Consider the following 27035-nt stretch of genomic DNA (forward strand, 5'->3'; position numbering starts at 1 on the left):
TTAGTCGCATATTTACCGCATTATAATGTGTGTTATAATAGGCAAACCATACATTAGTAAAATTCAATCTGCCTTCGCACATAGAACGAATGGGTCAATTAGGTGCTGCGTTTGCTTTGCTTACTTCAGTTAGAGGTCAATTCTTACGTAATAGCAATCACAAGGCCCCGTCTTCAAAGGAATTGCGGAGCGTTCTTACATAATAAAAGTCGTAGTCGCATGGTATTTGCGTTTAGCGTCCTATTTGGTCACGTGGTTCTTTTTCGCGGGTGTTTTGGCATTCATGATATGAGGCTATTAATAGATGCGCCTGTCGATAAACAAAGGAAAGTTTACGGGCGATAACAACGCAATAGGTTACGCTCTCACATACAACTCAATGATGTAGTACAGGCACAGGCAGCAGTATCATAAATTTGCCCCACCCCCCCGGGACCCTACCCCCGAGCTTACCCCAGGGGTTCCAGATTGTTAAATGTACACCTTTTGTGTATGGTTTGACTATTCAATAACAAATATTGACAAATATTGACAAATATTGTTCCCATGCAGTTGTCGACAAAATGCAACTGGATTCGTTAAAAGACAGTAAAAGCAACGTGATTACACAACTAACCGATCTCCTGCTAGGCTAATAACTTTAATATTCAATTAAATTTGACTTTCTCGCTTTATGTCACTCGGTGTTTCATCTACACATGTACACCATTTTAATTTTATAACGCGTCATCTGGTTGGTTGTTCTCATTGTGTTGGTCAATGATATGGCGTTTTAGAATCGAGCATTCGATCGACAAAATATGACAGCAAAACACAAACATGTAGCGAGAAAGTCGAATTCAATTGAATATTAAAGTTGTTAGCCGAGTAGGAGAGCGGTTAGAAGTGTAATCTCGTTGCTTTTACTGTATTTAACGAATCCAGTTGCATTTTGTCGGCAACTGCATGGGAACATGTGTGTTTTCGATGAAAAAGGTCACGTCCAGTGTTCCACAATCTTTCAGCAATAGGCATATAGTGCGTTTCATACCTTGTGTATATATAATACATATACGAGGGTTATTTTTTCATACTGTGTATTTTTGTCAATATTCGTTGTTGAAAAGTCAAACCATACACAATAGGTGTACATTTAACAATCTGGAACCCCTGGGGTAAGCTCGGGGGTAGGGTCCCGGGGGGGGGGGGGGGCAAATTTATGATACTGCTGCCTGTGAGTACAGGTCGTAAATTGAGAGATTTTGGAAAAAGTTGACGCTTATTTATATTCTCAATTTATAAAACGTTGAACAAAGTTCAACAATAAGTTCAGCGATACGATAGACAAAAGCAAAAAAATGTTTAATAATCGCTAAACCCGAATATAACAAACAATTTATAATAATAATACGAATGACCTGTTTCATAACCTCGTTCATGCTACTTCAGCGGGTATTTCTGGAAAACGTTCTTTGGTTCTCAACAGATAGCGGCGATCTTTTGTATTTCCGGGTGCTAGCAACGCAATAGTAGAAGGTTAGTAGAAGGTTTAGCTTGTTTATATTCACAGTTCTCAATTCATAGGCAGTTGGATATGAGTTCATCAATTACTATAGGCATACTATAGGCAACCTCGAAAATGCTTTATAATCGCTAAAACCGAAAACAACTAAATATATTATATTAAATATATTTATAACAATAAATGTCTTTTTAAAATGTAGTCGGCGTATACGCTGACTTTGAAATAAAGTTAGCAATTTACTTTTCTAAATAATTAAATACAATTAAACAAAAGTTAAACTATTGTGTTGTGTTTTTCACTTGTAAGGTGCATATTCACCGCATGAAATGTGTGTTAGCATTGTCAAACCACACATTAGTGTGAGTAAATAAAAAATATACTACGGGAGAGCACTTCATATGTGTCCTCATATGCCTTGTTATGAGTATCTTTCTTCACTATCGAAATATATCGTATGTTTATATTTGATTTAAACGCAGTTTTCTTTCGACACATTTAAATCACACGTCAATAGCGCCGTCATGCAAAAATGGGTCTTATGCGTTTCGGCAAGCGTTTGTTAAACCCAACATGTGCTTTTGCGCAGTCAGGCCAAAGGCGATGCTGTTCGCTTTAAAATCACTCAATATGTTATGTATCATAGAGTGGGCTATTTATATAATGGGCGCATATGGAATAAGACCCATTTTCGCATGACGAGGGTCATTACAAATCTCATTGCGAATTGAAAATGCCACATTTAAGAACAATGCTTTTTGATACAAAATTGAATTCAAAATAGCAAACTTGTTAATAATGGCAGCCTATCCACACATTAAGGAATACAGCAAACACTGTGGTATGATAATTAAACGATTTTCTCTTATCGTGACACTATACTATTTCGCTAATTATTGTTTTCTCATCTTGGAGGCGAAAGTGAAATTCTGCGACATGGATTGTAACGCGTAATTGTAACAGGGCCACAATTTGTGTCGTTTGAGCATACAGAGAGTAGTCCGGAATTCCTTACACTGAATAGTGCTACATCCGTTGAATTGAGCACATACGCAGTGATGTAGCAAAAATTCAGAGGTTGTATCTCGAATCAGCTTATTAAATATTCGAAAATATTCATACGTGTCTGTTGGCGTTATGTAAAAGTCACTAAGATGAAAACTGAAACAGCTTCGCCTAAAAGCGCATTAGTGCTCTATACCTATGTTTATGTTAGCGTTGTTGACACCGTGTGAACTGCTCGGGTAACAAGTAAAGCATAAACAGCAATGTTTATATACTTTTATTCCTCCATATACAAGATACGAAGATTATTGTATATTTTGAATTTGTATATGGTGTCAAAAATTACAAGTTTTGTACACGGAACTTTCATTATGAATTTATATTCTTGGTGAGATAGTCATTTGATGTTAGAAAAAATATTCCTTTAATATGATGGTGACTGCAAATTTTCTTTATATTAAGTTCTCATTACCATTTTCATCATACTTTCTATGCTTTCAGAACTTCCAAAAAGCATGCTGTTTTTATTTTGTCTTAGTTATTTCTATGAAATAATAAGGATGATAAAAAGTGCACACAAAACTCGACCCGTGCGCTATGACACACACTTTATAAAGTTGAATGGCGTGTGTTCATTTCAAACTTGCGATTGATTTTGAAAAATGAATTGCGTGTTAAATTATGCAATAGCGAACATCTTCAGTGCCTTCAGCGCTTTGATTTATTTCAACGATTGATACAACCTGTATTTTGTTAAAAGCATTAAACAGGTATATAATAAAATCCCTTATTTAGTATTTATAACGTCATTTTAAGCACATTCAGTAGTGGTATACTTATAACAAAACCACATGCATAAAATTTCGTCCCAGATTAGCCTGCACGGTCCGCACAGGCTACGTAAGTACGGCACTTTCTGCTTGCATGGAATTGTGTCATTTAAGGAAGTATTTTGATTAAGATTAACGATTAGCCTGTGCAAAATGGACAGGCTAATATGCGAGGCTCTTTTTTTGTATCATATCTCTTATGTGTTACTTTGCTCGTGTGTAGCTTGTCGCTTTGCTTTTTTCGTACAATGCCAACTTTGATAAGGAAACAAATTAACATGGTAAGATAAATGAAGAAAAGTGATATTTTTTACATTTAATCTAAAGTTTCAGCAGGTGATATGTCACGTGACGTACTCAGCGTGAGGCTATTAACGTTTGGTGGAGAGCTAATTGGTCTGAACTGGCCACACTATGAACCCGGTTCATGTCCAACCATGATGAATTTAGTGTTACTGTCGACCAAATCTACTGTTGTTTCGATGACTGCTTGGTGAATACAGTGTTGCTTTTGCCTTGGCGTTGGTGTTGATGGCGTTTTCATTGTAGAGCTGGGTTCGTATTCACCAATCAATAAATACGCAAAAATTATAGACTTACAACGAAGAAAAATATGTTTAGAGTTTTAATATATACTAGATAAGTATGTTGCTTACATCACACAACTTACATTTCAAAATGAATAATTATTGTGTGGTCATACGTTCCATATAAACATAAGTTCATATTCATCTATATTCATCCTGGCGATTCGATATGGATGCTTATATAATTTGTGTTTATACATATATATTACAAATACGTAATTGATGCATGATTATGTTGCTAGATTAATATTAACCCATTTTGACTAGCGTCTAGAAAAAGGCCTTGGTAAACAGCGTATACCCAGATGAGACGCCACATGATGCGGCGTCTTTGCTTAAAGGAATTTCTGTAAGAAATATTCTAAATATAGAAGTAAATATACTAGACATCCCTCATTCTATACATAGATGGTGACGTCACTACGTCAGTAAGACCGGTGTGACACAATGAGACATCCCTAATTTTGGAAATGAATTGATCCAATTTAGAAGGATGTGAAGTCCACTAGGCATAAATGGATTAATATAAATAAACGTGTAGAATATATCTAACTTTTCAATTGAAAAAAATGTGTCAAATAACAAGATCACATCAATGAAATGTAAAACTATATTGACACCTTAGAAGATGTACATGTTGTATGGGCATAAAGAAAGGATTTAAGACCCCATGTCGCGTCTCATTTCAGTCTCCCTATACTTGATAAACATCTCTATTATCTGACTGTCCTTTAAATCTTATACGCAGATTTTACATACAAAAAGATGCTAAAAACATGCAACTGCTTTTATTTATATGTAGTGGCTATTTTAACATAAAATAACAAGCATTCTTTGTTATTGATCAAAGTCTTGCGAAAATATGTTTATATGCCTGTGGATAAGCGCAGTTTGGTCAATAGAGACCCTGTGCGCTTTAATGTTACGGAAGGGTCCATAGTCTCAATAGTACACAGAGTAGCGCCTGACCCAAAGTCTCAATAGTACACAGGGTAGCGCATGACCCATAGTCTCAATAGTACACAAGGTAGCGCCTGACCCATTGTCTCAATAGTGCACAAGGTAGCGCCTGACCCATAGTCTCAATAGTACACAGGGTAGCGCCTGACCCATAGTCTTAATAGTACACATGGTAGCGCCTGACCCATAGTCTCAATAGTACACATGGTTGCGCCTGACCCATAGTCTCAATAGTACACATGGTAGCGCCTGACCCATAGTCTCAAAAGTACACATGGTAGCGCCTGACCCATAGTCTCAATAGTAAACATGGTAGCGCGTGACCAGCCTTAACGAATATGAAGGCTGTTCTCATGCTACGTTGACCGCATTTTGGCATAAGACCAGTTTTCGCATTACGCAACTCATTTGTTCCGGTATTCGTGTGTGATGAAGGCGTGTCAAATGTTTCCTCCGTGTTTTTTAATTGGTTAATATAACTAATAGGTTACACTGTTCGCGTTTGGTTAGGTGAAAAAGAAATAAGTAACAAATTTCAAATAGTGTTCTTTTCGTTCAAACACGGGTTGTATAAAAAAAAAACGTGCGCATTACATGAACTGCGTAAATAATCAAATCTTTTTTTCATTTCCCATTAAGAACTATTTTATCAGACGATATGCAAACAAGGAAATGGATATGAGTTTTATGACAATTGCTAAGAACTATATTTGCAAACAGACATTCCAGGCGAAACAATGGATTTTTTTTAGTCCTTTGATCCATGTACATGACTTTGTTTATCCCCCTAATCAAGTGTTTCATCGATTTAATAAAACGTCATTCCGATGTGCCCTTCAACACTAATCCGCAACTACAATAATGTATCCTTCGTTTTTAAATGTATTTTCCTTTCTCAAAAAATATTCAATGAAGTTTATAATAATTATAATATTTTATAAGTTTTATATTTTCTTTTTTTTCGTTTTCATACGATATGAAATAATAAATTATGTTATCACACTGATGTTTGATTTCTTTCAACCAAAGCTTTATTTAACGTATACTTCAATCCATCATAATGCACTTTCAAATCGCTTATTCAACTTTTGCGTTAATGTTTTTTGTATTAAAAGTAGGTTAGATCATTTAGAAGTAGCGCAGTAAGTCAATCAACCAACGCCGTAAGGTGTCAACGGTATCCTTTGATGTTATATATCTCAATAATAGTCCCATTTAAATATCCAGCATGAGTACATTTCACGAGACGTCATCAAACTACAGTATTTAAATAGTAAAACCACGTTCATCATGTTGTTAAAACACTTATCCTCGAGTGCCCAATTTCGACGCATACAAGCAGTATGTTGAGGTTTTGTTGCTCAATATAGGGATTTATGTAATTAATTTTGTTATTTCATTACACATGTACCTTTTATTTACACATTTTAAATTCAATTGATTGTGTTATCAACAAAAATTCGTTGAAAAACGAAATGACCCAAGTCTATGTAACGGCGGCCATATCTGTTGAGAGTGCCCTAAAACGACGCATCTGATTGGTTACATGATTTCAATGTAAATATCACTCCTGTGGAGACTGAATGAATAAAATATTAACTCATGGTTGTTGTGCTTAAATTTGTAATTGCTGTAAAAGTAATATGAAACTGAAATTAATTAAATCAAATAAGATTTTTAATTGTGTGATGCCATACTGTCTGGCAGTGGTTTTAATAGGGGCCTGTGTCAGCAACCCTGTCATAACCTGTGTTTATGGAAGATATGTGAATATAACCTGTACTTCTTTTGTGGAACCTGCACTTATAATCAATTAAATGAAAATTAGTAATAAACATAATATGCAATTACCAACATAAACACTTGCTACATATTGTTAAAATTGTATTACAGCATAACCAAAAACATATCCGGACTTCAAATCAAAGTTTACGCGTACACCTTTTTCATAGTGAAAATAAATCTATTTATACGATGTTTTGTCAAATGGCAGTCACGTGACTTATGAATAAAATAGTGAACTTTTGCAGACGAAACTGACGCATTAACCCACGGTCTTATTAACAAAGACAATTGGGTGTAAAGTGTTCAAAAGTTTTGCATTAAGTAAAATACATAAAAATCCATCAATTGCAAAACGATCAACCATATCTTACCTTTTAATCAGCTATTTTCCACATAACAAACAATAACTATAGTAAATTGTGCGTAGAGTATCGTGTGCTATTGTATGACGTCAATGGATGTCGCTTATGTATCAAACAGAGGCAAAACAAAAAATGCATCGAATTAGGGCAGCGTCGATTCGGGTCACTCGATATATTGTGGAAAACAGAAGAACATGGAGGAGTATTTTATTAATTTCCCAGTAATTGAAGTACTTCGACCTTAAGGATGTAAAATCCTTGTAACTACATATGCCATTAAATCTTTAAACTTCATCGCTCGAAGATTTACCACATGTTGCGGTTGATAAATTTGAAGACATGATAACAAGCCGATCGTTAAATATCGGTTATTTGCGGAAAGAACAAGGAAACCCGTTTATATCCAAACACAAATAAAAGGTGAATTAGTTCCACTAATAATTAAAAACAAATCGAGATTAAATTCAATCCATTACTTAAACTTATCAATGATATTTTACGAAGATCACGTCCAAACGTTTCAGAAATAGCTATATAGCCGTTAAGAAGCAATTAGATTGTTAGTTAAGTGCACGTGAAAATCTTGAAGAGGGTGTCGAATGGGTCTCATTTGATTCGCACATTCGAAATAAAACAGCACACAATTGGAAAAAAAGGTAGAAAACAAACCAGATACGGATGGCAAAATGCATATGGGCCTCGCTCTGTTAAACTCGGACTGAATAATGCAATTTGTCAATGCAAGAGGTCCCCAGACTGAATGCAATTTGTCAATGCAAGAGGTCCCCAGACTGAATGCAATTTGTCAATGCAAGAGGTCCCCAAAGGCTAATCAGTTGCGCTTTTATAGAATTTTTCGTTAAATGAAGGTCCCCTCTAAACGAAAGTAAACTCCAGTACATAAGTGTCGTCCCAGATTCTGAGACGATGCATGACGCACAAACATTACGCCCGGTTTTCCCATAGTGAGGTTAAGATTAATAATCATTTAAAATAAGAAATGAAGAAAACGACGTGAAAAAGGAAACAAAATATTTTTTTGTAAATAATTAAATACAGTTAAACAAAAGTTAAACTATTGTGTTGTGTTTTTCACTTGTAAGCTGCATATTCACCGCATGAAATGTGTGTAAGCATTGTCAAACCACACATTAGTGTGAGTAAATAAAAAATATACTACGGGAGAGCACTTCATATGTGTCCTCATATGCCTTGTTATGAGTATCTTTCTTCACTATCGAAATATATCGTATGTTTATATTTGATTTAAACGCAGTTTTCTTTCGACACATTTAAATCACACGTCAATAGCGCCGTCATGCGAAAATGGGTCTTATGCGTTTCGGCAAGCGTTTGTTAAACCCAACATGTGCTTTTGCGCAGTCAGGCCAAAGGCGATGCTGTTCGCTTTAAAATCACTCAATATGTTATGTATCATAGAGTGGGCTATTTATATAATGGGCGCATATGGAATAAGACCCATTTTCGCATGACGAGGGTCATTACAAATCTCATTGCGAATTGAAAATGCCACATTTAAGAACAATGCTTTTTGATACAAAATTGAATTCAAAATAGCAAACTTGTTGATAATGGCAGCCTATCCACACATTAAGGAATACAGCAAACACTGTGGTATGATAATTAAACGATTTTCTCTTATCGTGACACTATACTATTTCGCTAATTATTGTTTTCTCATCTTGGAGGCGAAAGTGAAATTCTGCGACATGGATTGTAACGCGTAATTGTAACAGGGCCACAATTTGTGTCGTTTGAGCATACAGAGAGTAGTCCGGAATTCCTTACACTGAATAGTGCTACATCCTTTGAATTGAGCACATACGCAGTGATGTAGCAAAAATTCAGAGGTTGTATCTCGAATCAGCTTATTAAATATTCGAAAATATTCATACGTGTCTGTTGGCGTTATGTAAAAGTCACTAAGATGAAAACTGAAACAGCTTCGCCTAAAAGCGCATTAGTGCTCTATACCTATGTTTATGTTAGCGTTGTTGACACCGTGTGAACTGCTCGGGTAACAAGTAAAGCATAAACAGCAATGTTTATATACTTTTATTCCTCCATATACAAGATACGAAGATTATTGTATATTTTGAATTTGTATATGGTGTCAAAAATTACAAGTTTTGTACACGGAACTTTCATTATGAATTTGTATTCTTGGTGAGATAGTCATTTGATATTAGAAAAAATATTCCTTTAATATGATGGTGACTGCAAATTTTCTTTATATTAAGTTCTCATTACCATTTTCATCATACTTTCTATGCTTTCAGAACTTCCAAAAAGCATGCTGTTTTTATTTTGTCTTAGTTATTTCTATGAAATAATAAGGATGATAAAAAGTGCACACAAAACTCGACCCGTGCGCTATGACACACACTTTATAAAGTTGAATGGCGTGTGTTCATTTCAAACTTGCGATTGATTTTGAAAAATGAATTGCGTGTTAAATTATGCAATAGCGAACATCTTCAGTGCCTTCAGCGCTTTGATTTATTTCAACGATTGATACAACCTGTATTTTGTTAAAAGCATTAAACAGGTATATAATAAAATCCCTTATTTAGTATTTATAACGTCATTTTAAGCACATTCAGTAGTGGTATACTTATAACAAAACCACATGCATAAAATTTCGTCCCAGATTAGCCTGCACGGTCCGCACAGGCTACGTAAGTACGGCACTTTCTGCTTGCATGGAATTGTGTCATTTAAGGAAGTATTTTGATTAAGATTAACGATTAGCCTGTGCAAAATGGACAGGCTAATATGCGAGGCTCTTTTTTTGTATCATATCTCTTATGTGTTACTTTGCTCGTGTGTAGCTTGTCGCTTTGCTTTTTTCGTACAATGCCAACTTTGATAAGGAAACAAATTAACATGGTAAGATAAATGAAGAAAAGTGATAATTTTTACATTTAATCTAAAGTTTCAGCAGGTGATATGTCACGTGACGTACTCAGCGTGAGGCTATTAACGTTTGGTGGAGAGCTAATTGGTCTGAACTGGCCACACTATGAACCCGGTTCATGTCCAACCATGATGAATTTAGTGTTACTGTCGACCAAATCTACTGTTGTTTCGATGACTGCTTGGTGAATACAGTGTTGCTTTTGCCTTGGCGTTGGTGTTGATGGCGTTTTCATTGTAGAGCTGGGTTCGTATTCACCAATCAATAAATACGCAAAAATTATAGACTTACAACGAAGAGAAATATGTTTAGAGTTTTAATATATACTAGATAAATATGTTGCTTACATCACACAACTTACATTTCTAAATGAATAATTATTGTGTGGCCATACGTTCCATATAAACATAAGTTCATATTCATCTATATTCATCCTGGCGATTCGATATGGATGCTTATATAATTTGTGTTTATACATATATATTACAAATACGTAATTGATGCATAATTATGTTGCTAGATTAATATTAACCCATTTTGAATAGCGTCTAGAAAAAGGCCTTGGTAAACAGGGTATACCCAGATGAGACGCCACATGATGCGGCGTCTTATCAGTGTCTGCGCTGTTTGCTTAAAGGAATTTCTGTAAGAAATATTCTAAATATAGAAGTAAATATACTAGACATCCCTCATTCTATACATAGATGGTGACGTCACTACGTCAGTAAGACCGGTGTGACACAATGAGACATCCCTAATTGTGGAAATAAATTGATCCAATTTAGAAGGATGTGAAGTCCACTAGGCATAAATGGATTAATATAAATAAACGTGTAGAATATATCTAACTTTTCAATTGAAAAAAATGTGTCAAATAACAAGATCACATCAATGAAATGTAAAACTTTATTGACACCTTAGAAGATGTACATGTTGTATGGGCATAAAGAAAGGATTTAAGACCCCATGTCGCGTCTCATTTCAGTCTCCCTATACTTGATAAACATCTCTATTATTTGACTGTCCTTTAAATCTTATAAGCAGACTTTACATACAAAAAGATGCTAAAAACATGCAACTGCTTGTATTTATATGTAGTGGCTATTTTAACATAAAATAACAAGCATTCTTTGCTATTGATCAAAGTCTTGCGAAAATATGTTTATATGCCTGTGGATAAGCGCAGTCTGGTCAATAGAGACCCTGTGCGCTTTAATGTTACGGAAGGGTCCATAGTCTCAATAGTACACAGAGTAGCGCCTGACCCAAAGTCTCAATAGTACACAGGGTAGCGCATGACCCATAGTCTCAATAGTACACAAGGTAGCGCCTGACCCATTGTCTCAATAGTGCACAAGGTAGCGCCTGACCCATAGTCTCAATAGTACACAGGGTAGCGCCTGACCCATAGTCTTAATAGTACACATAGTAGCGCCTCACCCATAGTCTCAATAGTACACATGGTAGCGCCTGACCCATAGTCTCAATAGTACACATGGTAGCGCCTGACCCATAGTCTCAATAGTACACATGGTAGCGCCTGACCCATAGTCTCAATAGTAAACCTGGTAGCGCGTGACCAGCCTTAACGAATATGAAGGCTGTTCTCATGCTACGTTGACCGCATTTTGGCATAAGACCAGTTTTCGCATTACGCAACTCATTTGTTCCGGTATTCGTGTGTGATGAAGGCGTTTCAAATGTTGCCTCCGTGTTTTTTAATTGGTTAATATAACTAATAGGTTACACTGTTCGCGTTTGGTTAGGTGAAAAAAAAACAAGTAACAGGATTTCAAATAGTGTTCTTTTCGTTTAAACACGGGTTGTATAAAAAAAAACGTGCGCATTACATGAACTGCATAAATAATCAAATCTTATTCATTTCCCATTAAGAACTATTTTATCAGACGATATGCAAACAAGGAAATGGATATGAGTTTTATGACAATTGCTAAGAACTATATTTGCAAACAGACATACCAGGCGAAACAATGGATTTTATTTAGTCCTTTGATCCATTCACATGACTTTGTTTATCCCCCTAATCAAGTGTTTCATCGATTTAATAAAACGTCATTCCGATGTGCCCTTCAACACTAATCCGCAACTACAATGATGTATCCTTCGTTTTTAAATGTATGTTCCTTTCTCAAAAAATATTCAATGAAGTTTATAATAATTATAATATTTTATAAGTTTTATATTTTCATTTATTTCGTTTTCATACGATATGAAATAATAAATTATGTTATCACACTGATGTTTGATTTCTTTCAACCAAAGCTTTATTTAACGTATACTTCAATCCATCATAATGCACTTTCAAATCGTTTATTCAACTTTTGCGTTAATGTTTTTGTATTAAAAGTAGGTTAGATCATTTAGAAGTAGCGCAGTAAGTCAATCAACCAACGCCGTAAGGTTTCAACGGTATCCTTTGATGTTATATATCTCAATAATAGTCCCATTTAAATATCCAGCATGAGTACATTTCACGAGACGTCATCAAACTACAGTATTTAAATAGTAAAACCACGTTCATCATGTTGTTAAAACACTTATATTGTAGAAAACAGAAGAACATGGAGGAGTATTTTATTAATTTACCAGTAATTGAAGCACTTCGACCTAAAGGATGTAAAATCCTTGTAACTACGTATGCCATTAAATCTTTAAACTTCATCGCTCGAAGATTTACCACATGTTGCGGTTGATAAATTTGAAGACATGATAACAAGCCGATCGTTAAATATCGGTTATTTGCGGAAAGAACAAGGAAACCCGTTTATATCCAAACACAAATAAAAGGTGAATTAGTTCCACTAATAATTAAAAACAAATCGAGATTAAATTCAATCCATTACTTAAACTTATCAATGATATTTTACGAAGATCACGTCCAAACGTTTCAGAAATAGCTATAGTTAGCAAAAACATCTTTACAATGATAGCCGTTAAGAAGCAATTAGATTGTTAGTTAAGTGTACGTGAAAATCTTGAAGAGGGTGTCGAATGGGTCTCATTTGATTCGCACATTCGAAATAAAACAGCACACAATTGGGAAAAAACGTAGAAAACAAACCAGTGAGGATGGCAAAATGCATATGGGCCTCGCTCTGTTAAACTCGGACTGAATAAAGCAATTTGTCAATGCAAGAGGTCCCCAGACTGAATGCAATTTGTCAATGCAAGAGGTCCCCAGACTGAATGCAGTTTGTCAATGCAAGAGGTCCCCAAAGGCTAATCAGTTGCGCTTTTATAGAATTTTTCTATAATTAAATGAAGGTCCCCTCTAAACGAAAGTAAACTCCAGTACATAAGTGTCGTCCCAGATTCTGGGACGATGCATGACGCACAAACATTACGCCCGGTTTTCCCATAGTGAGGTTAAGATTAATAATCATTTAAAATAAGAAATGAAGAAAACGACGTGAAAAAAAAGAAACAAAATAATTTGTCAGCGCTATAGAAAGTGTTCATACTATAAGGATGTTAAAAAAATAAAGTTTCAAATATTTATCACATTGCACAGTTTCGAAACTGTGCATAGGTAAACAACATCACCTTAAATATGAAAGAAAAACACGTGACATATTAAAAATACAAATCGCAGGTTTCTAACTGTAATAATTGTAATGCCAAACTGGAAGGTCATTACTTTAATAAAGTATTCCAGAATCATACCGTAAATACCGAACATATATCAAACAAAACAGTATGTACCGGACAACCCCCATACGTTCTGGAAAATTAATGTATACATAGGCGTCATATAGTAGAAGAATGTGCAATTAATAAATTTTGTAATCTGACAGGTGGCAACCTTAATAAATTAGCCACACACTGACTGACAAACAATAAAACACACACTTATCTAATGCGTCCATATGATAAACAATCTTCTCCCTTGACATGGGGATTATTTTGTAATGAAATTGAAACCAATTTATCGCACAATGGTGTCATTAGTCTTTGATATTGCGTTAGATTCGCAGTAGTGAAGCTTTCTGCAGATAAGTGATCGACACAATAAAACTGAGCTAACAAGAGTAATTCAAATATCAGAGGTCGGATGTCGACAGTTCTAAAGCCATCGGCAGATTTGTTTCTGAAAATGTCTTTAATTAAAGCAAGCCACGGACTCCTCATCGTGCGTGGGATCTGTACGCAGAGAGTGACCCGCCATTTCGCAATAATATTAACAGCCTAAATTAGAATACAGTGGTACATAGGTAAGATTTTTTCATTTTTTTGCTGACAACTTTCCAACCCTTAAGTTAAATGTTCACATTTGTTATTTGCTTTAAAAATCTAAAACATGCATAAACAGCAAGAAATCGTACCACGAAGACGAAGATGAATTATTATGGAGAATGTAAATTCTTTAGAAAAGCGCGGGTGTGAACAATATTTGTTTTAAACTCACCATGTTATCCATTTATCAGTAAAACTGTGATGGGTCCCTCATAAAATAACACATAAGTGATCTGCATTATAAAATTATTTAAAAATCATCCCGACGTCAAGTTCGATCATGAGAGGCCAATCTGACTGCATTCCTTTGTATTCATCATCAGAAGGTTATTATGTCAATGTTCGGATTTAAATTCAAGCTCATTATGAATTTCTTATGCTTATGTGTTTTGCATTTGTAACAAATTTATCGTCTGTTTGAATGCACGTCAATATCGGGATATGAACAGGTTTAAAACGAGTTTATTTATTACAGCAGAAGTATCAAATTTTATAGCCATGGTATCAAACACATTTTTATTAATATTTCTCAATACAAATTTCAACATTCACTAAGGAAATTAAAAGTGAAAAAGCAAAACGAGACGTTTTACTGGTCCGAAACCGCTTTACATGTGTATAGTCAAAAACCTCTGGTAAAACAGGTTTGAGTTTTTCTTTTTTATATGCACGATGTACCAATAGTTGGTAATCAATTAAACATACAATATTTGGCACATTCTATATAAGTCTCGCTCTAAGAAAAGCGGGGGGGGGGGGGGGGGCTCGATACGTAATAAGCAATGCGCAAAGGCTTTTCAGGGACGATACTTCGCGCCTTAACTGGATTTCCGCTACAAAGAGACTTCCTTTAAGCAAAAAATACCTTGGAAGCGGAAAGTGCCGACCCTGCTAAGCATGTGCGGACTGCACTGGCTAATCAGAGTCGGCACTTTACGCACGTGCATTTAGTATTGTATTTCCAGAACGAGGTTTTATATGTGTATTTCAAAACACTGACCTTCTTAATAAATTTCCGGGCCATCAATTTCCACAATCGTTTAGCCTTTTTCTGTTTCGCATTTAATTTGTATAAATCTTAAGAAATATTGTTATCGTCGTCGTCGTCAATTGGAATAAATTCCTGCACTTTAGTTTTGCGTGGTGACAACATGCTTCTTGTGTACGTCGTTCCACACAATTATTTAATGTCTGACAAAATCGGGTCCAAACCCATACATTTGCAGAGACACCGCAATAGTATTTGACACATGGTACTAGATAGATCACTCTAAGCGTGTCGAGTATATTACGACCAGATGCAATTCCATATATTACGCATGCATGTGTATGTATTATGTACACAATTACACAGTCTACGGGCGAGTTATGTTCAGTGAGATTGAATGTCAGATGCACTGAATACCAGCTCGTGAGGAATTCACTTTGTTTATTAGATCTTATGAATAATTAAGCCAGACATATTTGTATCTCTCGCACACCATGGCTTTCCGACGGTCAATACGGTTTACCCTTTTGGTCGTCGAAAGAATGTATGCATTGAACATACAAGTTAACCCTTTGCATGCTGGGAAATTTGTCGTCTGCTAAAATGTCGTCTGTTGAATTTCTAAAATAAGCATTTTCTTCATTTTTTTTCAAAGAATACTATCAGAATAGCAAACAGTTTGGATCCAGATGAGACGCCACGTTCTGTGGCGTCTCATCTGGATCCAAACTGTTTGCAAAGGCCTTTAAAATTCAGCTCCAGCGCTTTAAGGGTTAATACACAAAAGTAAGTCCTTCTCTAAAAGTATAACCATTAACTTATGTTCCTTTCTAAGCAAGGCTTATCACCGGCAACAAATAGAATGCTAATACGCACACAACTCACATGGGCATTTTAAATTGCGATCTCATGCCTTGTTATATTTATTCTAAACTAATCGCCCTTCACCGAATTCCATACTAGTCGAAAAGAATTCAAGATTCTACATGTGTGACACTGCAAAAATTAATACATAAATGAGCTATTTCATTTACATAAATTGTTATAATACACAATTCAAGCGTCTTCTAAAGTGCCACTATGTCCATAAGAAACATAATTGCATATAGCCCACTGGACAATAATCCAAACAAAAAGTTTGCCTACTTATCAACAATAAAACAATGACGCTGTATTCACAGTGAAGACGCATTTGTTAGCTAAATAAGTTAATCCTGTTAAAAGGATTAGCCGTTCCGATTGCCTGTTAGGCTTATTTCATTGCCTGTGAATATGCTTCAATGCAATCTACGAACATACGGGGAATTCAAATGATTTGAAATGAAGCATACTTTCGCCTCATTTACGTGTTGTTTTGGTATATTTAAAACGAAAAAATTAATTATGTTTCACTAGATACTGATTAACACAATTAAGATAATTCGAGGTTTTAAGTAGCTTTATTAACAAAGATGGTCACATTGTTGTGTTTTTTTAAAGAGTGATACTTCTTTGTGTTTTTTTTTTCTTTATTTTCTTTCTAGCCTAATTTAGTTTTGGTGCAGCACGTTAATTAACGAATTTTTATTAAGTGAAAACGCATATAATCATAAGTACATGTAGATATATAGCGTCTACGCCAATGCTAAAATTACAGTATAAATTTTCAGAAATACCATCTAAATTTTCTTAAATCTAGAACAACAAGTAGAGTGATTATAGTTAATGAATATTGTGGCTATTATTTATACGCTGAGCATTCCATCTAACATTTTCTAAGCAAACATCATTAACTGATCTAGCCGCCTTATGACATAAAACATAATATTTATGTATTGGATGAAGATGTACGACCCTATGACAAAGACATTGCTGCACTGTTAGGAAACTATTTTATTAAGTTCCAGCTACTCATCGGACCCCGATAAATAAGTATTTGAGCATTGCTTTGTGAAAAGGGGGTTTTATTAATGTGCGTAAAGTGTCGTCCCAGATTAGCAGTCCGCACAGGCTAATCAGGGATGACACTTTCCGCTCTTATGATATTTTTCGTTTAAAGAAAGGCTCTTCTAAGCAAATATCTAGATTATGCGGAAAGTGGTGTCCCTGTTTAGCCTGTGCGAACTGCACAGGCCAATCTGGGACGACACTTTACGCACATGCATTAAACCCCCCTATCACAGAGCGCGGCTCTTATATATTTTATATTCGAGTGACGGTTTAATGTGTTAATTGTAAATGTTCTTATTTGGGGGAAATCAAGAAAGAAATACCATGAGGTGTCCAAAGATGCTCCGCAAGAAGAGGACGGATCGTTAGATCGAGGTTGAAAGTACAACACATGCTTTTAAGTAACGAATATTAGCTTTTCTACTGTCAATAATGTTGTATTTTAGACACTTGAGAATGTGAGGAGTAATTTTATATTTAAACTATGCTAATGTAGGCTGCTCGCGGATGTTGTTCTCCGATGAATTCCAATTGCTGTTGGCAAAAATAAAAATTACAAGTTCTCAGTCTCTTAAGAAGAAACATTGTGATCATTGGTTTGGTTTATAATGTGAACAATTTGATATTCTACAGCACACTTAATGTAATCATTAATATGACTGACTAAGTTGAGGATGCATTGTGTATAAACTTACCAGTTGCTTTTCGCTCTCTCATAGATAATTATGATAATTGCCGTGGTCGTAGAGGATTATTTTTCTTGAGAATTAACGTAACCGACAAGCAATTCGAACTACTTCGAGCTGTATTATTTCTAACAGATGATGTCATATTCATCGCAGACGTCCCATTGCTCACAAGTGTATTAACATACTGTACGAATAAATGTACGGAATTTAGAGAGTAAGTGATTGTAGATAATTAGTTTTTCAGAACATTTACTTTATACAGCGCGAAGTGAATTACCATTTTTCATTTGCTCTTAAACACAAACTAATAAACTCGATGGATAGTTCTTTGCTCTTTATTCAGTTGTTAACATAAAGTACCCAAGTCAATATAATTCTGTAAATTAGTTTGTTAATGCAAAACTTCCAAGACCATGTGATTCTCCAAGTAACTAACAACGCTTCCAAGACATGACAAAATCCGTGCAAATCCACCCAGAAAGGACCCCACCCAACCCCACTTGGGGTTGGGTTCTGAAAATAACCTGTAGAGTTTCTCCTAAGTCTTAAATCCTTCCCCCTCAAGTGTCCAAAAAGCACTCTTTATATGCATGTATTTTTACATAAACATGTCAACTTGATGGGTCAAAACAATTTGTTTATTAGCTGGTAATTAAAACGATACGGAAACAAACATCTATTAACCTAGTAATCCTGTCATGATCTACACTTTAAACGGACTGAACTTGTGCGTCTACTGACAACAAATTAATGAGTTTCGGCCATACTGACGTAAACCAGGGCATGCATTATTATCAAATATACACCAATTATGCGACAAAACCACCATCTCCTATATACTTATGATTATCAGACGGTGGCAAACATTATGTTGAAAACACACGGACATCACATCAGATAGTAAATTAGAAACGAAACAAATACAATTTTTGATGAAATAAAAAAATCACCAGCCATTGCAAAATATCTAGGACCAATATCTTATAAAATGTTTATATTGCATGTATAGATATGCATCTGTTTTATCGACTCACTTTCACGGGTACTTGGGTCTTGACGTGCTTTGTACAGATGAGAAATGTGAAACAATAATTTATTAAATTATTTGGCAAGTTGGTCGAAGAAAGACTAATACTGACGTAAGATGATACACGTCACACAAAAGATCCCGTATATATCTTAGTTCTTATAAGGCAGGCACCTGTGTTATATGAACGCTTGTAAACTTATTTGAAGCGAGCATACATTCATGTTAAACTTGTGTTATTTTTAGGAGGCACTGGCGTTTTAACAAAATTTAAGTGATTATGTTTCAAACGCATATTATCACTCATGTTTTAGATACCGAAGAAGGCGAATAACAATACAATTTAAAATTTGAATAAACGAATCGCATCACAATTCGTAAATGCCATTAAAGTTTATTAAATAATTATTACATGCGGACATCAGATGATGCGTGCTATCAAATTAAAATCACGTTAAATGGGAAGTTGATGTTTGTATCTGGGGTTCAGTACATCTCTTTTTTTATTTAACCCATTCATGCCTTGCGTCCTGAAAAAAGGACATTGCAAACAGCGTAGACCCAGATGAGACGCCGCATAATGCGGCGTCTCATCTGGGTCTGCACTGTTTGCTTAAGAAATTTTTGTAAGAAATATTCTAAATATAGAAATAAATATACTAGACATCCCTAATTTTGGAAATAAATTGATCCAACTAAGAAGGATGGGAGAGTCCACTGGGCATAAATGGGTTAAATGAATGTCTTTACTGTATAATGTGCATGTATACAGTGATTTTTTTTTTACACATTATATAAAACATCGTTTCGTCTCAAGATTTAGTAACGTTAAGTGAGTAATTCGTTAGTAGTACATTTTGCTGTGCATAATAAATGTATGGATTCAATTATGCATTAGGTATATTAGTGAAATTAACAATTGATGTCTTTCACGATTTGAGGGTAAACAGGTTTAGAGACATACATTTTAAACATCTCAAAATATCTGATTGGTGAAATATTCTGAAATGTGCGTTCTGTAAACCCGTATACCAGTGTATGTGACAAATTCATGGGAATGAAGTTTCCAGATACGAGGTTATCGCAGAGTATCAGATAATTTAGAGAGAATGTTTATAAAACCCTTATAGATACGCATGTGTGATGGCCTTTGTATACAATTCCAATGGTGCTTAGGGCTTATCTCTAGTTGTAAGACTTGTTTTCTGAGAACCCTACCGATGTTTAGTGCTGTTTTGTAGATAAACCTCATGGCGAAAAAATAAGAGCAAGTCTACAAATATATCACTGCAAATATATCACTACAGGATACTAAGAACTTGTTTATTAGATGCTGGTTATCTAATGTTTATTAACCGACAAGCGATGTTTTACTTTGGATTATTTGTGTACTGCTTAATTTAAAATGAACAAAAACGGATTTTAATCATGAAAATAATGTTTTAAATCAACCAAGGTTTGTACTGCATTTATATAATCGGGAATGAGAATCGCCAAATATAGCATATGTATATCTGTTGTTTCTAAGTAATTTAAAATTATAAAAATGAATTTTCATGATCATTTATATACATACTATTTACATGTTTTATATTGTTGAATGCACGTGTACGCGTCAATCTTATTCTCAAACATCAATTCATTTTTCATCATTTTTTATGAAATGCAAGCAAGTAATGGGCTTGTATATTATATTGCATAGTTCACCCCAGTAAATCTTGAAGTTGCATGGTGCGCTCCAGAATATCATTAAATCAGTGTACAAGTTAATAGCATACAATTTAATAATGTTTACTGAATAGTTTCTGTGCAATAATTAGTGACTTTTAGAAATTACTATCAATTACGTTAGATGGATTACTGATTACCTACCGATAATTATGGAAAAACATAATTCTGTATATATATACAATATCTTTACCACATCTTTACATCTTATCTCTGTGTCGAAACAGTGTCGTGCCAACAACATACAAACATCTGCCATAAGTACGAAACGTGTTTTTCCATAGTTTCTCAATCGCTAACACTTACTTTAATATTATCCGTGGATAAGATGGTTTAAAATAAGAAAACTAATTCCAAATACTTAAATCATGTTAACATAACTTATTAAACAACATAAGGGGTCTTTTAAATAAATAATTGGGGATTTTTTCTCTCGCAATTTTAGTCTTTAATATATATTCGTGTGCAAAGAGAAATTTAAATAATTACAGTTTTTTAATTCTACTCTCACTTATATCATTTTATATATCACAATGCACAATATCAGATAATGCATGGGACATCAAAATGCTCGTCGGATTCTTAGGAAACAAGTTAAAATAAGTGTTGTTAATTGTTCCACAAGTTATGCAATTACATAATTACCATTTCCGACAACTGTGTTCATTTATTTTATTCAAAATTGGAAAACTACAGCGAGTCTTGGGAAACATATTGGTTAATATTGTGAATAAATACTGACAAAGTGGTTATTAGCGCTCTTAATGTGTGCTAATTGTATGATATGACAACTCAAATGTGTTCGTGATTTATTTTGGTTCAGATTAAGTTCATCTCATTTCATTTGCAAATGTAGCCGTTATAACGTGTCATATATGAGAAAGTGTAATTTGCTTTCTTTCTAGTTTCTTTTTTGGTTCTATCCAACTACATGTATCGTTCATTTAACGGGATTGCCGGCTTATTATCATCTAACAGTAACTTTAAATTATTCTTGACAATTAATGCCATCGTGGCGGGGAAAGGTCTAGAGTATAACGTTTGTTTGTTAACCCGGTACCTTTCCTGTCAAGATATTCACATATATTCATTTAATGTCACGTCAATACGTAAATAAACAGGCGAGTACTTTTCGCTTAGTGGTTTGGCGAGTTTCGAATACTGAATTGGCGGTATGCAATTGTGCATAAACCTGTTCAATTACTTTATATTATTCGCAGTTAAAATAAATTCTTAAACTATTTCTTTTGCAACGTTCAATAATGTTTGAGTAGTGGTATCAATTCGTGGTATATATCGCTTCCGCTTCATCAAAAATTTAAATATCAACAGTTTGAAATCAATAAAAGTCACACAAACCTTTTATTTGGAAGACATTTACGCTATGATAATGGATTATTTCTTGCAACAATCTAGCAAGATATCTTCAAATTGTTCCTTATACACGTTTTAGAAACGAGTGTTGATAGTTGCTCTCCTTATTATAAAGTTACTTAGATTGCAATGCATAACATATTATTTCCACCAAGTCTGTGTGAAAACACCTCCGAGAATTATGCATTACTGAAACCCCATTAAACACATTAAAAATCATGTGCAAATAAAATAAATGTGCCCGTTAGTTTAAACATATTTATTTCAAACAAGCATTTTTATGCAAACAATTTCATACAATATTTATAAATAATAACATGTTTGAATGGGTTGAGAACGAAAGACAAAGTCTTATATGGTTCTTCTCCCTCGCCTTGAAATATATACAGTTGCATGATTAAGGACGAACATAATTGGATTGCAAAATAATAAATCTAGAAAAGAAATCGGCAAAAAGAGCAACTCCGATGATCGAGTGTCTCTTTATAAAGGTAAAAAGATGAGAGTTGGAAGGTGTAGGAGTTAAAGTGTGTGAGGTTTGGGAAAAATAGGAAGAGGTTTTTAAGGAAACTGTAGTTTACGTATCAAATCGCTTACTATCGATTATGAATTTATGAACTGCATCAGCTATTTTGGTATTTGTTAAATACTCATGAGTGTCGTCTCCATATAAAATAGTTTCGATGCATGGGGCGGAATAAATAGATATCTTGTATATTAGTTCGCCGCGAATATGTGCATACTGAGTACATTCGAGAAAGTAATGAGATGTCGTTTCATGGAGTCAACAGAGACACAGAGGTGATGTGATGATGTTGCGTCTGAAGAGATGTTCATTTAGGGTGCTACAATTTGTTTTTAAGCGCGTGTGCAACATTTGAGAGCGTCTCGCGCCGTATGAGAATAAAAGATTTGGAGTTGGTCGATCAATGTTAATACGCCTTTTGAATGAAAAGATCGACTTGGCGTTTTTGACATCATCGGGAATATTATTCCATTCAGATAAAGTAGACGGTAGAAACGAATTTGAGTACAGTGATGTTCGGGTCTGAATTGTTTGAAGATTTGAAGCGTTTCTGAGAGAGTAATTGCTGCCCGACCCAACTGTTGCGGACAAGAGGGATTGTTAGTAAATAGGTACATTACTAGAGTTCATTTATACATTAGTATTAATTTATGTTTGCGTCTTCGTTGACTAATAGATTCACATCCAAGCTCATTGTAAAGATCTTCTAATGAGACTAGGCGCGTGCATCCAGATGTTATTCGCGCGGCTTCGGTTTCGATTTTTTTCTAGTTAATCTTTTTCATATTGTGTACATTATCAAAAACAACATCTAAATACTCAAGAATTGGTCTTACAAACGAAACATCTATTTTCCCAAGAGTTTTTCGGTCAAGAATTGTTTTTAATCGACGCGTTATATGAACTCTTTTCCATGCATTTTCTTTTATAAAAGATATATGCGCATGCCAAGTACAGTCATTAGACATAAATACACCTCAGTGTTTATGAACATTGACAATAGGTATAGTCGTGTTCTGCATGGTTAGCAATGGATGAGATGGTTTATTAATTTGTACGAGATATAAGCATTGATTCGGATTTTGATGGGCAAAAGGATGCAAGCCATGTGTCAGCCCAGCTTAAGATTTTATCTATGTCTGATTGCCATACGGCTTCAGTCTCGTTAGGCGCGTTAACAACCATGAAACGACTAGTATCATCAGCAAACAAATGAAGGTTTGCTTGAATGTCAACGATTATGTCATTTATGTACACTAGAAACATAAGTGGTCCTAGAATAGCGCCTTGGGGGACTCCGGCGAAAATTTCAATCGGACTTGAATGCGCGCCCTGTAAAAACTACTGTTTGCTTACGATCAGAAAGATAATTGCGCAAAAAAAGATAAAATATTCCCTTGAATGCATGCGTGTTGTAGTTTGTATAATAGTCCTTTGTGCCATACTTTATCAGAAGCTTTACTTATATAAAAAAAATACAACTCTGACCTCAAGGCCATTGTCAAGAGCTCGGCAAAATGTGCTGTAAAGATATGTAAGCTGATTCACTGTCGAATCGCCAGGCAGGAAGCCAGACTGAGTTGGCGCAAAAAATGAATTTGAATGAAGAAAATTAAAAATGTGTTTATGTAATATTCTCTCAAAGACGTTCTCAATAGTATTTAACAATGATATAGGTCGATAGTTAGACGCTACGGATGGATCACCCTTTTTGAAAATAGGACATGCATTAGCAACTTTCCAACAAGAATGCATTTTTTGAGTATTAAGACAAGTATTGAAAAGATCACACAATGTGTAGCTTAACTGATACATTGACTCTTTAAAGTGATATTATGGGCATTTTGCACTGTTGAATTGAGCTGAAAAAAATTAACAGGTCAAAAGAGTTAGTTAAAATGTGGTTACTGACCAATTATATGCAACTCATCTTACTACCTGTTGTTTATAAAAATATATTTTCTTTCGATATTCTTACGTGACTCACCCGGTCCTCAAAGCCGAAATGATCCGTAAAACAAAATTGTGTCTTTGTGTCGTATGTATTAATTTGCATAAAACTCAATTATAACTTTGATTGGTCATTAGTGTCCGTTTCTGCACGTGCTTATTGTTGATTGGTTGAGTTGCTAAATGTACTGGATCAATGACACCCCCGGGAACGGAGTTCCATGTGTTTACCCATTTATCGACTAATCCTTTCAGACATCTGATTTGACTACATAGTTCAATGGATGTGAGAGATAATTCAATAAGACCAGTTTTACCGCTGCAGTACTTTGTATGTCTAGTGATAGTAAGGCATGATGGTAATAGTCTTTCATCGGCATAGTTCAATGGATGTAAGAAATAACTTAATAAGATTAGACTTCTCTTTGCAGCTGAGTAACAGATTTATGTTTTTACTTGCAAGAGATCTTAAATTTCCAAACTTTATTTATGTTATTATTGTTTCTAGCATTCAAATATTTTCTTTATAGAACTCTTATTATTTTGATAAAAGATGTATCATATTTATGTATCTATTTAATTTCTGAAATTGCATAAACATCTCTTGATAATTTCTGAAAAACAATTATGATAACTAAATTTACTTATAAATTCCTATCACATTATTAATATTATCTGTTATTAAATTTCTATCATATTGTTATATTATACGTACTCACACGTACAGGCACGCATACACGCACGCACGCAAACACGCACGCAAACACGCACGCACACACATACAATAGAAATTCACATAAGTTTATGTGCATCATTGCACAAGTCTATTAGACAATAGATTTATACGATCCCGTACCCGATAATAACTATTTAATATTCAACAAACATTGTGTTGTTAGTTCTTAGTTAGAACTTATACACTACACTGTATACAGAGACCCTAAATACAGAAGAAAACGAAAGGTTAGAGTCCCGAAGTGTAGTTTACAAATGTATTGACGTAAATTACAAGTAGTTGATCAATAAACATTAGGTTATGATCATTAAGGACACACCCACTAATTAGTCGATTTCTGAATCATTATGCCGCAAATAGTATTTTACCCAGCGTTATAGTTTTTAATTTTCGTGCGTTATTAAAAACTATCTTACAAAAATTTAAAAGATTATACTATATGCAAAAAGACACAATTATATAGAATACGAACCTATAATTGATATAGTATTGAAATGTACTGTATAAAGTGTTTCACATGATAACACTGTATATAATATTTGGCGTACCAATAAAGCTTCTTATTAAAATAGTTTACTGGCAATATAGTTTGTTTTCGTATTGTGAGATATGTTAAAAAAAATTACAGATAGCAGCAGTAAAACCATCGTCGGATACCCACGTTCGACCCATTCCATTACTCTCCATTTATCTACCGTGGGACATTACGAGCTCTTTTCGCCGTTTTAGAGTGTGTCAAATCCAGTGATTTCATTGGATCCCTCACGGTCTCATGAGGATATTTTTGACCAATGATACAACTCGTACTATAGAGACTTCAGGTTTGTTGTCAAAATTGCGTCGTCCGTAGAAATGTAATTTCGTCGTTCATACGTATACTTTAAAATTGAGAATTTAAACGACTTTCAGAGTAAAAGTATATCTAGTCTCTTACATGGGCGCGATGTCTTTTTAAGCACTCGGATCGAAAAGCTTGGTGTATCAAATCGCAATTATCCAGGCGAAGCATTGACACCTCCAAAGCGAAATTCTTTTTGTAAACTGCGATTTTGTTGGTCTACTGAAAGGTTCCAGTTAAGGTCAAAACGGCGTGTATTGCTTATATTGTCCCACGGCTAATGCTGGAGAATAATGGAATCAATTAGTCGTGGTGATCCGACGATGCAGTAAAACAAGTATTTTCATGATGTAGGGCTAGATAACGGTATTTACAGATTAACTCGGAGCTAAGATAAGGAAATACGTGTTGAATAGCGCAACAGTAACGTTAATCCCGTGAAGTTAATGCTGTTCAATTAAAACATTGTATGTTGGACATACACTGCACACAAAAGTTCAGTAACATTTATTTATAATTTTCTAACTCAATTTTACAAGTGATTCGTTTGATCTTAGCATGACCGTTTTCCAACACCCGAATGAGAACTGTGCCATCTGCAGACCAGGCGCTTTCAATTTTCTTTGCCTTTGCAAGCCCACACGCGATGAACAACAAATGTGCACGATGCTTGGTTAGGTCCTAATTGATAAAAACCCGAGAGTTTTCGCTGTTTGACTTAAGATTTCGTCGTTGGGAATACAGTTTCTGCCTTGCTTGGAAACTGACAAATTTCACAATGATTGGTCGAGGTCGTCGCCCTCCCGGTTTTCCGGTTCTATGGGAGCGATCGATTCGTCTATTGAAACGTCAGCTCCCATAGAGTTACATAGGTTCATAACGACACTATCAGTTCCTTCGTTCGGGTTTTCAGTTTCCGGAATACCAAAGATACGCAAGCTGTTGCGTCGACTATACTGTTCGCTCGCATCCAACGTAATTTCTACCTTTACCAGGCGCTCTGTTAGAATGCGATTTTCACTTTTAAG

At 34.9% G+C, this 27035-nt stretch overlaps 1 protein-coding gene across 2 annotated transcripts in view; it reads left to right on the forward strand.

Moving 5' to 3' along the window:
- The first annotated feature begins 20074 nt into the window (after window positions 1-20074).
- The window catches only part of LOC127846457 (15-hydroxyprostaglandin dehydrogenase [NAD(+)]-like), a 38205-nt gene continuing 31244 nt past the window's right edge, over window positions 20075-27035 (forward strand). For both annotated transcript variants that reach the window (XM_052377705.1, XM_052377708.1), the window contains exon 1: window positions 20075-20311. The gene's annotated coding sequence lies outside the window, so the exon portion shown is untranslated. The remainder of the gene's footprint in view (window positions 20312-27035) is intronic.

Source organism: Dreissena polymorpha, chromosome 9 (genome assembly GCF_020536995.1).
Source record: "Dreissena polymorpha isolate Duluth1 chromosome 9, UMN_Dpol_1.0, whole genome shotgun sequence".
Taxonomy (NCBI): Eukaryota; Metazoa; Mollusca; class Bivalvia; order Myida; family Dreissenidae; genus Dreissena; species Dreissena polymorpha.